Consider the following 15,202-nt stretch of genomic DNA (forward strand, 5'->3'; position numbering starts at 1 on the left):
ATGAAGGATACATTTTTGTCAACAAGTCAATGGGCCGATAGTGTAAATTTGTTTTGTAATAAATATAGAAGATTAGTGACCCGCGCGGATAACTATATTTAATTAATTATATATTAAATGACAACCGTAACCTTAAGAATTAACCTTATTATATTATTATTGAAATAATACTCGTATTTTTGCACATACTATACGCGGGTGAATATACTTACCTAACCATATATTTAATAATAACAATCGTATACGCGGGTGAATATACTTACCTAACCATATATTTAATAATAACAATCGTATCCTTAAGAATTATCCTTATTATATTTTTATTTGAATAATATTTTGCATTTACTATTAAAAATTCAACATAACAATAAATGTAATAGAATTCAAATAAGCAATCAACTTTATAACGTACTAGAGTGAAGACCCGTGCGATGCACGACTTGAATTTTTCTTCTTCAAACGCTATATGTAGTAACGTGGACAACATTGTTTAAATTCAACTTACAATACAGATATACAGCATAAATGGACTAACACTATTAAAACTCTAGCTTGTCAAATTTAGCCACTCCTATATCATATCAACCCCTGCAATCCATTAACACAATTCAAAATTATACACATACATACATTTTCATTAAACAACCAAACGTAAATATAAAAAACATGTAAACCATATAGACTTGTGTCTTCCTAGACTATTTTTGTTCAATATCAAATTAGAGAAAAACCAGTTCAAGTAATAGAACTCGTCATGATTATGACTATTAAAAGTCATAAATATGATTGCAATTTTATTAGTATAAATATCATAAAAATCATACCATAAAGGCCAAAATTCATACAAAGATATAAAAATTCTAAGGAAGCAATGCACATATATGGTATTCTTCTTATCGTTCACAAATATAAAAACTATTCTATTCTAAAAATTACAGATAAGGAAAGATAACTAACTTGAAATCTAAGATTTAATTAAGCTACCCCATGTTACATTAGTGAGTGACAATTAATTCGTAATAAAACAAATGAAAATCACCACATAGAGCGTGAAAGTATAGATATAACAAACACAAACATGATGCTGCTGCTATCGGGGACTTACAAAAAGCCAGCTGGGTGCAACATACCCTTACACCCACTTCAAACGATTGTGATAAAGTTGTTTCTCAGAGTCCTGCAATCAGCATGATAGTTAATTAAGCGCAACGATAAATAAACTAAGCTAATATCACAGGAACCAAACCAAACCAAACCCATAAAATCCATACTTTTTCATGTATCCCAACAACTTCACGGCTTTTCCGAATTGTTCAAGCTTGTAATACCCGCAACTCTTTGTATGAAAAGTCACATGGTCATATTGTACTGGTTCTTTTTTCACCTCAACCAAGACTTTGACGGCTTCTTCCAATCCACCACCCTATGTATACCCGCTCATTATTACGCTGTAAGCAAACACATCAGGCTTGAGTCCCCTATCCTCCATCATCCTCGTTACGTTTATAGCTCATACCATTCTTCCGATTAGAAAGGCCAGTAATAATCCTGGTAGAGTTGGCATTCCGGGCAAGTTAGACGGGTTGGGTAGCGGATCAAAACAGTCAAACATGAAGGTTTATTAAATAATAAGTGCTACAAATATGTAAAAATTGTTTTAAGTCAATAACACTTTAGTTTTTTAAATAGATGGATTAAGGGGGTTTATGCATTATATACACTTTAGGGATCCGTTGGACCAGTTCACCCATTTGACCCACTTCTTTTAAGCAAACTTATTTATTTTTCTTATTGGCGTGTTATAGATAAACTGTATCTTTGATCCGATTTGTAAGTAAATAAGTTGAAATGTCCACCTTAACAGCTTGGTAGCAAGCCGTTGTTTTTTTCTGAACTTAGACGTTGACCACCATCTTCTTGAAGGCTAACTTCTGCAACCCAAATGATAAATTTAAGAAACCAATAACGTAGAACCTAGTAATCTGGTTATTATAGGTTTAGGAAGTGGAGGAAGCACACAATAAAGATTAAATGCCTGTGAAACCAAATATAACTAAAGTGAAGAAGAATAACTTCACACAAACCTGTCCCAAATCAACAGCAGGATTCAAGATCCGTCCACGATCATATATTAAACCTGCTTCCAAGCATTTGGTTTCTCTCGTTGGAATATTTACCTCTACCTGTATTTCCCACATAATTAGCATCAAAGCGTAAAATTTATCATTAAAAGATGGCAGCACAAAAAATACGGCATGAACGCTTAGATGGCATTTGACTCATAATCATATCTTAATAACATGCTTTAAAAATTACAAATAAGGAGTCGTGGAATATAAAAATTACCTCACTTACTGCATTAACCGTGATTAATGTATCTCATGGACGTATACTCAGGTACAATAAATGAGCTTGCTGATAAGTTAAGGGATTGGGAATGTAACTCAGCCCGTTTGTTAATTGTTTTAACCTTTCCTTTAAAGGCATCAGTCTTTCAACCAAAACGCTGCAGCAAAGTTAGACCGCCGCACAGCTTGCTTCATAAGTAGTGCTTCCAGAAGTAAACCCGCCTTCAAATCATACTCAGTGTGTCTGCTTGTATCACCCACCCATTTCCTAGAACCCATCGGCTCCATCACACTGAACCAAAACATAGAGAATATGCAGCCATTTGTTTAACCTTGGTCCATATCCCCTGACCCAATTGAATACCACCAACTTTTACTACGACTAAACCATCCTGTAAGATACTCACTTTGCCAGGCGTCGGTCCCAATGACACCTTATTCAAAACAGGTACCCAGAAAAACCCCCTTTTTTCGCCATCTACGCTCATTCAACTTGTTGACACTTTCAACTCTGTAGTCAAAATTTCAAGATTTTATCAACCTATCCCTCATAGATGGTGAAGTATACAATGGGATTGAGATTTCTATACAACTTAGGATTCAAAAAATCACTATATGAATGATAAAATATTTATCTTGGCCCTACGCATATGTAGCATTCAATTGATTGAAAAAATAATTACCAGGGTCATAGTTTAGATGTATGCCAAACCATCAGGAGTGAACCATGGCTGCATTTGGAACAAAAGATATCAATGTATCAACTACATATATTAGCAAATGAAAAAATATTTATTAATCCAAACTATATCAGCAGTCCGATCAATCTAAAAACAATCAATTCCCATTAGTAAAGAAAAATGTTTACATGGAACTTTGTAACATCATTTTTACCTTTAGTAACTTGATCTTATGTTTTGTACCAAATCATTGCAGCACCCTGAATACATTAAAACTGTAAAATATTGCGAATGAACAAGATATTGAGGAATTGTCCATACGTAAAATCATAATTATTGATACGGGCCTTTTCCACATAAAAGGGGAATCTTTTGTTACAATAGAAGCAGAAGTGATGTGGATTATTCAAGAATCGAAGTTTATTTGCTTTATAAAAAGAAGATCTCAATGAACTTCTATGAAATGATTTCGCGGGATTCAGCCAATTGTATTGATCGTGGAATATATCAAAGAGATTTTCTATAAGATAATCACTTGTTGCTATTATCAATCACAAAAACAATGTATATAGATACTATTAGAAGTAATGTCTTAGCACCTGTAATCTGCGGTTCTATTGCTCTCCCTAAGTGATTCCCCTTATGACCACCTGTAAATATGGGGAACATAATTTTTAATTCAATATCGCCTTAAAAACAAATTAATTTCAACAAATATAATTGCCTGACAAAAACATTCCCCTTTCCACCTGTAATTAAGGGGAAATAATTTTTAACTCAATATCACCTTGAAATCAAACTGATTTCAACAAATATGACAGTTTGACAAAAACAACATACAAAATTCTTTTAAAGCACATAATATGATAACGAAAAATAGTTTTTTTAGGTACTAAGAAAATTGGTTCACGATAAATGAGTTGCATTATGTAATATATCTACCATGTACGTCTACACATCATATTTTCATACAAAACTCTACTTTTTTTTATATAAAACATTATATGCCAATAATCTCAATGGTTTATACATATGCTATATATCAATCTCAACCGGCATCAAAGGTTTCAATAAAATTGCAACCTAGTAGGCCAGAGCATGTATTTACGATGGATGAAAGGTTGCACCTTTAATCATGAAAGACTGCAACTCTGAATTTACGGTTATTAAACTATTTGAATGAAGAGACGCATGCCTTCAAACGTGTAAATTGTTTCCAAGTTTTGTTTACCGGAATAAATTGTTATGTAAGTTGGGGTAGTGAACAACTCGTTTGAAGGTGCCTAGTCACTTCGGAGCAGGAACCCAGCTAAGGGACGATGCCCCCTAGACCCCGGCAATGGGAGCTGCCCTGTGAGGGTGTCCTGCATGAACCCGCAAGTGGGCATCGACCCCTGCCATAGTAACAGATCGAGTTAGTGTGCTTGATCTTAACCCAAAACCTTTCATCTCAAGCAAATCAAACTATCCCAAAATCTTTAGTCTCAAGAAAATCACTACACAATTATGAAACATCTTTTCAAACTTATCACATCTCATATGCGTATGAAAGCTATAAGGGGCAACTTGGGAACTCATGTGAGTTAGATAATGGATTAAAATAGGTTCAGGCTAAAACAACCACTTTTAATATCAATCAAAATGAGTGAGGTTGGGTTGACCGTTAATTTTATGCTCATCTTAAATTTATTTCTAATAAAGAATCAATTTGTTAATTATCTGCAAATTACAGTTACATGATAATTTTTTCGGGTCGACTTGCAACCCCTCTGACCAATCAGCCCTTTCTTAGCTTACCAATTTCCTTTACTCGACTCATTTCATTTTATATAAAAGCAGAATCCAGATCGACTTGCAACCCCCCTGATCAACGGTTTTTGCAGTTGCATATCTAAGTTTATCTATTCGTTATGGGTGGCTTAAACATTCAAACCTGTGTAACCTGCCTACTTTGTGACCTCTACTAAAGCAAGATATGCTTTTCAAACACTTTAAACCCAGAATTACCACTATATAGCATCATATATGGACCACGACATAAGTTAAGGATATAAGACTCACCATCCTTATGTGATAGCATTTGCTGTACTTGCTAAGAATCCCTCGGTTCCAACCTTTTGTGTAATTTTCTGCACAAAAAAACACGATAACAAATGAAGAAATGATTAGGAGGTCTTATGCGCCCAAAGTAAACTTGGGAGATTTTCGACCAGGTTGATCCACTTCTTTGAGCGGTTTCAACTTTCAAAATGTACTAAAATATGACATGTTTCAACCCAAACCCGTCTTCACCCTTTACCAGCCAGTAAACATAAGAGTGAGCCATAATTACTCACGACCAGTAAAAAAATCAATTGCCTTCACTTGTGACATCTTTAAACCGACCATTAAATACTCAATTTCAAACCGCACATCTGAAAATCAGTCCTAGATCAGTCTCACCATTCACATAAGCCTCTATTTTCCTGCCATTTTCATAAATTAAAAAAAAAACCATAAAAAACTGAATTTAGGCTCAACTTTCCCCGCATAGCCTGGACATGGATCTCTTAGTTTTACCCCTTTTGTATATGTTCAAAATATTGGCATAAGAGCTTCCAAGTTAAAGCATGCATAAAAAAGATAAAAGAATGAATGTTGTAAAGTATACCATTCAGCAATAGGGATATCTAATCACTAAACATAAATTCAAGAGTAAAGTGCAAAAGTTGTTCCCGTGATAAACTGATAATGCAAAAGTCTCAATTTCTGTATTTACTACTTTTTTATAAATATAAAAACAACGAAAACCAGCAACCATTTACCAGAAACATATGTTAATCAGGAAAGGAAAGAGAAAGGGAGATACCAAATGTAACGCATTTCGTGTGGAAAGCGTTGTCTAAATATTGCAATTTCTATGACCATTGGATGATGACTGTGACTAAGTAGATTTTCTGTTTCGCACATAACTAGTGGATATACATAGTTTGTTTGCATGGATGCATCAATCCTGCCATTAAGTTACTATTGAGCTTTCAACTCTTAAGTGCTGAATTATCATTTTCAATTCATTATCTACAAGATTTGAATCCTACTTGGTTGGTGGTTGTGTGAGAGATTTTTTTCTAAATAAAACACCAAAAGACTTTGATGTTATCACGACAGCCGATCTTAATCAGTTTCATCGTTGTATAATCGTTAGATGTAGATTTCCTATATGTAGGGTGCATATTAAGGGATTAGTTATTGAGGTAGGTCGTTTTTCTCCTATCAATTTTTTGAAAGATGTTGTCTGATCAGTTTCTCATCTTAGTTACTAAACATTTTTTGTGATCTATACCAGGTTTCCTGTTTCAAAACTTTGGCCAAACATTTTTGATCATATATTGAAATGTTTTTAAACTCAGAAAAACGGTTACACAATAACCATTCCGGCTAGCCTTTTGTCTTTTTTTTTTTTCTCAATATATATATTTGTCTTCTTTTTAATGTATTGTATTTGTCAGATCGGAGAAGGTAAAAAAGAATACACGACCGATGATTTGGATGAAATTCGTGAAGAATAGGTAAATTATGTGGCAAACTTCATTTACCAGCGGTTAGAAAACTTTTATGGTTAATGTTAGAATATAAAATAACTTGTATATGTATGAAACGCATTGTTTTAATATATATGAAATGCGCTTTTAAGTTGTTTGTGTATTTATTTGTATTATTTAATTTGTGGATATTAATAGTTTTATAAAAAAAAAAAATTGTTTTTAAATTTGAACCATGACACGCAAAAAAGGCATCATAAAATAGTGTCATAAAAGTATGTCGTAAAAGAGTGTCATAAAAACGTGTTATAAATTCATGACGCGCTAAATGCGTGTCATAAAGCTTTATGACGGGTCGATTTATGACACTAAAAAGCGTGTCATTTGACCCCTCTTATGACACCAAATCGGTGTCATTAAATGTGTTTTTTCTAGTAGTGGCAGGAACCGGAAACATAAATATACATATATATATATATATATGTGGAAGGATACTATAGCGAAACACTAGCTAAAAAATTAACCTTAACATATAGTGGTACACCGCTGGCCTAGAATTGTTCGAGATTCTCCCCATGGCGCTTGCTAAAGGAAGGAAGACCACAATGTCAAAATAGTACAGAGAAGGTTAACAATGATGCACTTATTGTTAACATCTCACGGAAAGATGTATATATACAAACATGTACATGGTGATTTCACAAAGTATTATGGCACCCATATAAGGAGGCAATATGTTCACCGACAAGTCAATGAGACCGAATATGGGGGGCTGCTCACAAGAGAATGTGATGTTCATCCCGACATGCATAATATTTATCTCCACCATCGGGCCTAATAAACATAAGCTAGGAGGTCTCTTTTTATAAGCGATGGTGGTGACAAATATTCATCTCGTGCCACCGTTGTGCCACCAATTGCAAATATCGTGAAGCCTAATCTTGTGACTCAGGCACACTATATGGTCAGAAGTTCCTATGATCCGGCTAAAGAAAATCACTCGGGTGAAGAATATCCGAGCCAAAGCAAAAATATGACAAATTCACCGGTACCTCCCATACCTCCTGATTTGACACCAACGTATATATATACTTCGCGAAATTTTTTTTGAAACGGGCATTTTTCAAGGGTGTTTTGTCAAACAAGTTTTCGAAAAAAAAAATTACAAAACCAGTGAATCCGGTTTTTAAAATACCGGATTCACTTTTTTCCCTCGAATCCGGTATTTGAAATACCGGATTTAAAAAAGCAACTTTGATCCGGTATTTCAAATACCGGATTCAGACTTGATGTGACATGTGCATGTTGATGTGACAAGTAACAGTGAAGGTACATTTTTCTTTTGAATCCGGGTTTTCCATAACCGGTTTCAAGTTTTATATATACATATATAAATAAATATACTTTATATTTTATTAGCTAATGTGACAACACTTTGCTGGTTATTTGTCTTACACACTTACACATGACTGCATAGTTAATACTGTACTTGCTATCATCCATTTGGAAAGAGAGGGTATTGTATATGGTCATGAAAATCATTAAAAGTATGAAAGTCATTGTTTTGAAACCCATCAAACTAATCAACTGCACACACCAAGTCCAAGGCACCATTCAGATATCTAATAAAACTAATTGAAAATACATACAGTAAAATGATGATACTTAACCCACCTCAATACTCGATCTTTCTATTTGATACTCTCTCGCACATCAACTAATATAAAACTTGAAACCGGTTATGGAAAACCCGGTTTCAAAAAAAAATTGTACCTTCACTGTTACTTGTCGCATCAACCTGCACATGTCACATCAAGTCTGAATCCGGTATTTGAAATACTGGATTCAAAGTTGCTTTTTTGAATCCGGTATTTCAATTACCGGATTCGAGAGAAAAAAGTAAATCCGGTATTTGACAAAACACCCTTGAAATATGCCCATTTCAAAAAAAATTTCTATACTTCGCCCTCAAGCCATGAATAATCTGGAGCTCCACGAGCAATAAAAGATATGCAAAGTCGAAGACGGTTCGAATTTGGACATCGCGAATTAACAGAATAAAGTGCATATCACCATACAGTTCGCATGATGCTAACGTGCATGAATGGAACATAATGGATCCGTTCACTAGCGTTGTACCTATTAATGGTTCAAGATTGCCACAAATCCCGCACTACATATGACAATTGCAAAGATGACAGGAAAACAAAAAACAAAAAAAAAAAAGAAGAAGAAGAGAAGAAGCATGACGACTCGCGAAAAGGAAAAGCCAAAACCTTCTTTTGCCATCATTAAACGAGGAAAGGCACAGCTGGACTGAGGCCAGTGGTCATGACTATTCACCAAAAATGGACTAGCAAGCGAATAAGTCATTCTTAGACAAACCGCGATACACCCGAAGCCCGTCATCGATCAGCTAGCCGTGTTCAAGTCAGCCATGCATACCTCTTCGATATTAAGAATCGACTTTGAAAATTCCTCTTTTAAAACTCGCATGACGATTGACGTACACGGTTCCATGAGATTCTACATAATATAAACACATGCATGAGAATTTTACACAATATGAATTTGTAGATATATTGCATGGGAATCTCAGGAGTAGAAACATGCATGGTAACAAAAAAAAAAAAAAAGGGTTCTAGCAATGGATATGATAGTGGAAAGTAATTTAAGAACATACTTTATTGTCTCCTCATGAATTGATGTTGCTACCTTTGAGGTTCATAAACAAAAATATATATGATGAACTTCGGCAACCAATGAGGAAGTCACTATCAGATGAGCACCTTGTTAAGCGATCAACATCTTAATTTACTTCTTAATAAGCTAGGAGCTATGGCTCACCTCCAGTAATACAAATCACGAGACAATGGAGCAGATATCTAAAGGGATTAGTTTCCTCAAATGTAAAAAACTTTGAACGAATATCTATATTATGAAATAACTAAAGTTGTGTGTATTGCATGTAAACAACTTTGAAATAATGTTTATTGTATGTAAGAATTTCGTTTCAACCAATTAAAATCTGACAAGTGGCACCTGTATATGGTTGCCACGTATGTTTTCTTACATATATACAATAAACATTTTTTCAAGTTGCTTACATACAATACACATAACTTTAGTTTTTTTCCTACGATAGACATTCGGTCAAAGATAATTATATTCCATGAAACTAATCTCATATCTAAAAATATGAAAAGCAATGGCGAGTCCCGAAGCTACTAAAGATCCACTACAACATGAAAAACTCATACCTCGCCATAAGTATTGTGACAAGACCAAAGATGATCGCGACATCAAGAGCAGATAATATTACCAAGCTCCAATATCATGAGATAGCTCCACAAGTAACGAAGGTCATAACTTTCGATGCTCTCGAAGAAAAATTACATAGTTGGTGCAACACTCACACAATAGCATGGCACACTGAAAGGGAATCATTTCCATAAATGGACACACAATGGCCCTATTCGATGATAAGGAAGTACCGATCAAATATTATGGGATGAAGAAAATAAGCTGCTACAACAAGGGTATACTCACAAGGTACAAGCCTCCACATGAAGATCATATACATTATACTTGTGTTCACCCAGGTGGAAACATCACAAATATATCCCATAAGCTAATGCAACATCGGGATATATTCACCCCATCGCAAACGTGCGAATAGGGAATTATTAAAACTCGCATTGGGCTTTTAAAGCCCTAGAGTCCATCGGTGGAGAATTTGCTCCTGATGGCATCGCTAGATAGTTAAATAATATTATCGCGATGATTAAAATAAAAGATCGTTGGAAGCATATATTAATGCCCGAGCTTGCCAGAAAATAACGAAAAAAAGGAGAATATGTGACTTTTTGGCTATGACGGAAATGGAAGAATAACTATTCTTCCAAGACTACATCTCACCTCTAGCTGAAACATATTATATCAACAAGAAAGATGTCATCTTCAAATACACGGACCGAAGCCAATATGTGTGCAAAGACGGTTGACGACCATATCACACTTACTCTCCAATATTCTGGCATAGCTCTATACATAAGCGGAGGCTATATTATAATTTCCGAAGCTCCAAAAAAACCCATCAAGCAATTGGCGCAACAATTGCAATACACGCTAAAGGAGGAGCATTCAATCAGCTGATAGCCACAACAACCGCAACCAACGATCACATCAAAAGACGACGGAGCTGAAACCTTCTGACAACAAAGCTGCTTGAAAGGTACACATCTCTGTCACTACTATAAGACCTTACGTAGGCATGTAGCAAGCGAAGTTGGGTCGCTACCCTTCGCAAAAATAATTATAAGTACGTAGAAGTAATTAATATAATAATAAGTTGGAGTAAGGGGACGCCCAAGAAATCCAACGATACTGGGATAAAAATTACGCACAAAGATAAAGCCCCAGCATTAAAACACGGATCAAGCCTCGGCCAAAGGCAAAGAACGTGTAAATTTCGGCCTTGAGGTAGAGTCTTGCAAAAGCAAAAGCCATTAGATGCCTAATCAACATCTTGGAAATGGCGTTGACAAACCAATAAAGGTCGCATCCCTCAAAGACAGCTACAAATCGGAGCCACCAAATAAGACACAACTCAAGATACGGATCTCCAGAGATACAGATAAGGGAGATGTATATCCCACAACAGAATCCGATTTGAAGTAACCGATTATTACGAATGAGCGTCTCTTATATCTTAGCCGGTCCAAATTGACAGCTCTTAGAAACTTTGTAAAAAGCTTTTAAGAAAAATTCGTAATGGTTATATGCGAAGCTGTCGAAGTGTGAAAAGCAAAAGATAGAGGGCCATCTCAATAGAAATACAAGACCATGCTGAATCTTTCTAGCACGACATATATTATGAAGCAGCCGTAGAAAGAATAAGAGCATGTCAGGCTGAATGACAAGCATCAAAGACTTCAACGGATGAAGATGATTTTAGCCCTTACACATCAACATATTGAAGAATCTGAAGGGCCCAAGTCTGTCTTCACACCAACAACACAAGGCCTTTCAAGCACTAAAAGACTCCCGGAACAACCTATGATGGTCAGGTTACACAGTCTACACATGGCGAAATATGCACAAGCAGTTTTATTGTGCAAAGCTAAACGAAAGAATGAACTTAAAACATATTTCAGACAACAATTCAACATTGATTAAACACATTTTATGCGAAGGAGAACGCAGTTATAAGAAGATCATCAAGAGCAATACTATCTTCAACAACAAGAGCCCGGATCAACCATGCCTTAACATCTATCCTAAATACCGTCACACAAGCCATATATATCCGCAACATTCGTAAATAAGTACGAATCGACTATCCATCCACTATATTGAAAACCTTTTTCACCAACCCACCATCAGAAACTTCCCAAAGAAAGAGTGACACAATTAAGTAAACATTGAGTTTACACACAAAACTTCTTCATCACCTACAGACATGGCATACGCACACACTTGGGCTACTTAAAGAAACATCCTATGTGATCTCTGCGAGTTACTAGGCTTAGACCCACTATCAGGGATATAAGTAATGGAACAAGCTATATAGTACACGAGGGATACATAGATTTTGAAGTGACCTAGGAAGCTCCGGGAGAAGTAAGGTAAAAGGAATCTCAGAGTACCACGAGTACCTACGAAGAAAGCCAACGATGACAAACATCAAACCTGATGGACCTGAAAGTCTCATCTATGGATCATCATGCCAACAGAAGTTTCCAGTAATCCAACAATAACATCGAGGTAATTCCCCTAATTATGACAGTGGAAAAAGCCGGAAAATCGAATGTCATAATAGCCAAAGGACAAAGACGGAACGGATAATACCAGATGGAGGACATCAATCATGGAGAGCTTACTCGGATATGCAGCCGGTTCATTTTTTAGAGTCTAACACGACAGCCTCTTGCCAGTCTCTCCTATTAGACTGGGGGCTTGATGATATACCCCTCCGAAGCTCTACCTCCGTATATAGATCTACTATTACAAAGGCTGCTTAAGGATGCTTTTTGCCAGAATTACAGAGCTCACCCCCGTCAGAATTACGGAGCTCACCTCCGTCAGGATTACGGAGTTCACCTCAGGAGAATGGAGCTCACCTCAGAATTACGGAGCTCATCCGTCAGAACGGAGCTCCGCCAAATATGGAGGAAATCTCTTATTTTCTTCCTCCTAAAAAAAAGGTACGTTTCCGTATCTTTTACTATTAAAATATATATTATATAATTAATTATAAGGCATGTAAATCTCATAAACATGTTCTACAAATCTTTTACTAACTTATTTCCCAAGGTGAGTTACCCTTATAAATAGAGGTTCTCATCATGGGATGGATATATGTTCTCTTCACCCCAAAACACATAAAGTGGACGGCTTCTCTCCTACGGAGTCGTCTCCACCGCAAACACCAACACCTCCGATACAATGGCGTAAAGCGGTCTTCGACCCTTTTTACCATAAGGGAATCGCTACGAATCGGTCAAAACCCCTCATTGTTCCGGATCGAGGTCCGTGCGATTCTTTGATCAAACAAACCGGTTTGGAACCGATTTTTAGATCCGAAAGTGGAACCGGTTTCTATCCGTCGGTTCTTGAGGAACCAGGTCCAATCGGTTCTAAGTTCCTAGATAATCCAAATTGGCTTTTTTGGACCGGATTTTTTGCCCACGTCTATAAATTATATCTAGTGGGGTACTCTTATTTTTTTAAAGAGAAGTAATCTCAACACAATATTTTTTGGCCGTACACACAATGTATGCATTATATAGTTATACAATACAATCATATAATGCATATATTGTGCATGGAAAAAAGATGTGTAAAGAGATCACCTCCCTTTCTTAAAATATTGTGTACTTAATTTTAAAACAAATACATCTATAGAAATTAAAAGTTTGACAACATACATAACGTCAATATTAAGTAATATTTCGGGTGTGGGAGACTATGAGTTAACTTAATATCTAAGCTAAGTGTTAATTGAAATTGAATAATTATATTCTTCTTTTACATCAATAACTTATACTAATCGTCGTCATCGTCATCACCACCACCACTAATCGCCATCACCACTACCCCGTCACCTCCACCATCATGTTGCCACTATCACAATCGCTGTCACATTGCGTAGACATTCGTCTAGTATGTATATCATCAACATATATCACATTTGGATTCATCTCAAGACATTACATAGCATTTCATATCATATCATTACATCGCATTCAGTGTTACATCACGTGTATCATCATATATCATTGCATATCGTATATCATTTCATATCATATAATTTATTAAGCATACATAGCATCTCATATCAGTACATATCATGTTTGAATGTAAAAAGCATTTTTTTATGAAAGGTGAATATCGCTTGAGAACTTCGTGTGCGATTCGACAGCGGGAGGTCTAACATACGTTGTCTTAGCCGGGTCCACGCTAGAGAGCTCACTCGAAGTAGAAATGCCTATTTCAAATACCCGATGGGGGGAAAACCCCCTACTAGTCCACCCAAAGGCGCGACAATCAATAGGGGTAAACCCTGCCCCCTCATACTTGAACCTGGGTATACCTAAGCCAAACCTTTATATAAAGACTTCCTATGTACTTCTAAAGTCTTGAACCCAAGACCTCTTGAGGTGCTCAACCACTTGAGCTAACTATGAAGCATATGAAATTGATTTTAGCTTAAAAACATATCTAAAAATGTGATGTTGACTTATGTACTGGTAATTCAGTTGTCTTCCCTAATTAAGCTATAACATGTCGTCACCATATTTTTTTAGATTTCTTATCTAAGAGTGGTATTCGTGCAATAAGAACCTCTTATTAGTTTCATATTATTGTAGAAATTAAAAATTCGACAAAAATATATGACGTAATTATAAGATGTAAGAGTTGACTAATGTTATAATGGCTAACAAAATAAGGTCCTAAAAACATAAACATTCAACAAGAAATTATAATTTTTATTAGAAAATATGGATTGACATAAATCACATTTAAAATCTTTTCCATAAGTTATGATCATTGTTATCATCTTTTTAGTGAAGAATAAATACATAAATTAGACCTTACATATAACAAGACTAATCTTTTGTTACAAAACTTTGAATATATACTCGTATCATATTTAACTATGTATTTTTCCACGCAGACAATACTTATATCACCCGTGTAATTTGGTATAAAAATCATCAAGTTCTAAAAGCTACACCAATCATACCCATGAGTATGGTACGAGAAAAAAAAAATTCAAATGTGGTTATGATCCGAGTAAGACTTCAAAAGTTTATAGTAACCTAGGATATATGTAAGATACCATCCGCATAATTTATTATATAAAATGAAGATGCTAGGCCACCAACATCAATAGTTGTTATCACCACATATCCCCAACATCACCAAACTGCCATAACAACGACCGCCGCATTGCGCGGGTACCGTGCTAGTATATATATACATATACATATATATAAGATGAAAGTGCACAGAGCATTGTGAAGGAAGGGGAGACCAGTAAAAGATGTGAAGATTACTTCGCCAATCTGGTAAATGGACAAGGTCAGGAAGAAGTGAAGGAGAAGGTGACCACTGTACAGACTCAAATATATGCTATAACGACGACGAT

The sequence above is a fragment of the Erigeron canadensis genome, chromosome 4, assembly GCF_010389155.1.
Source record: "Erigeron canadensis isolate Cc75 chromosome 4, C_canadensis_v1, whole genome shotgun sequence".
In the NCBI taxonomy this organism is placed as follows: Eukaryota; Viridiplantae; Streptophyta; class Magnoliopsida; order Asterales; family Asteraceae; genus Erigeron; species Erigeron canadensis.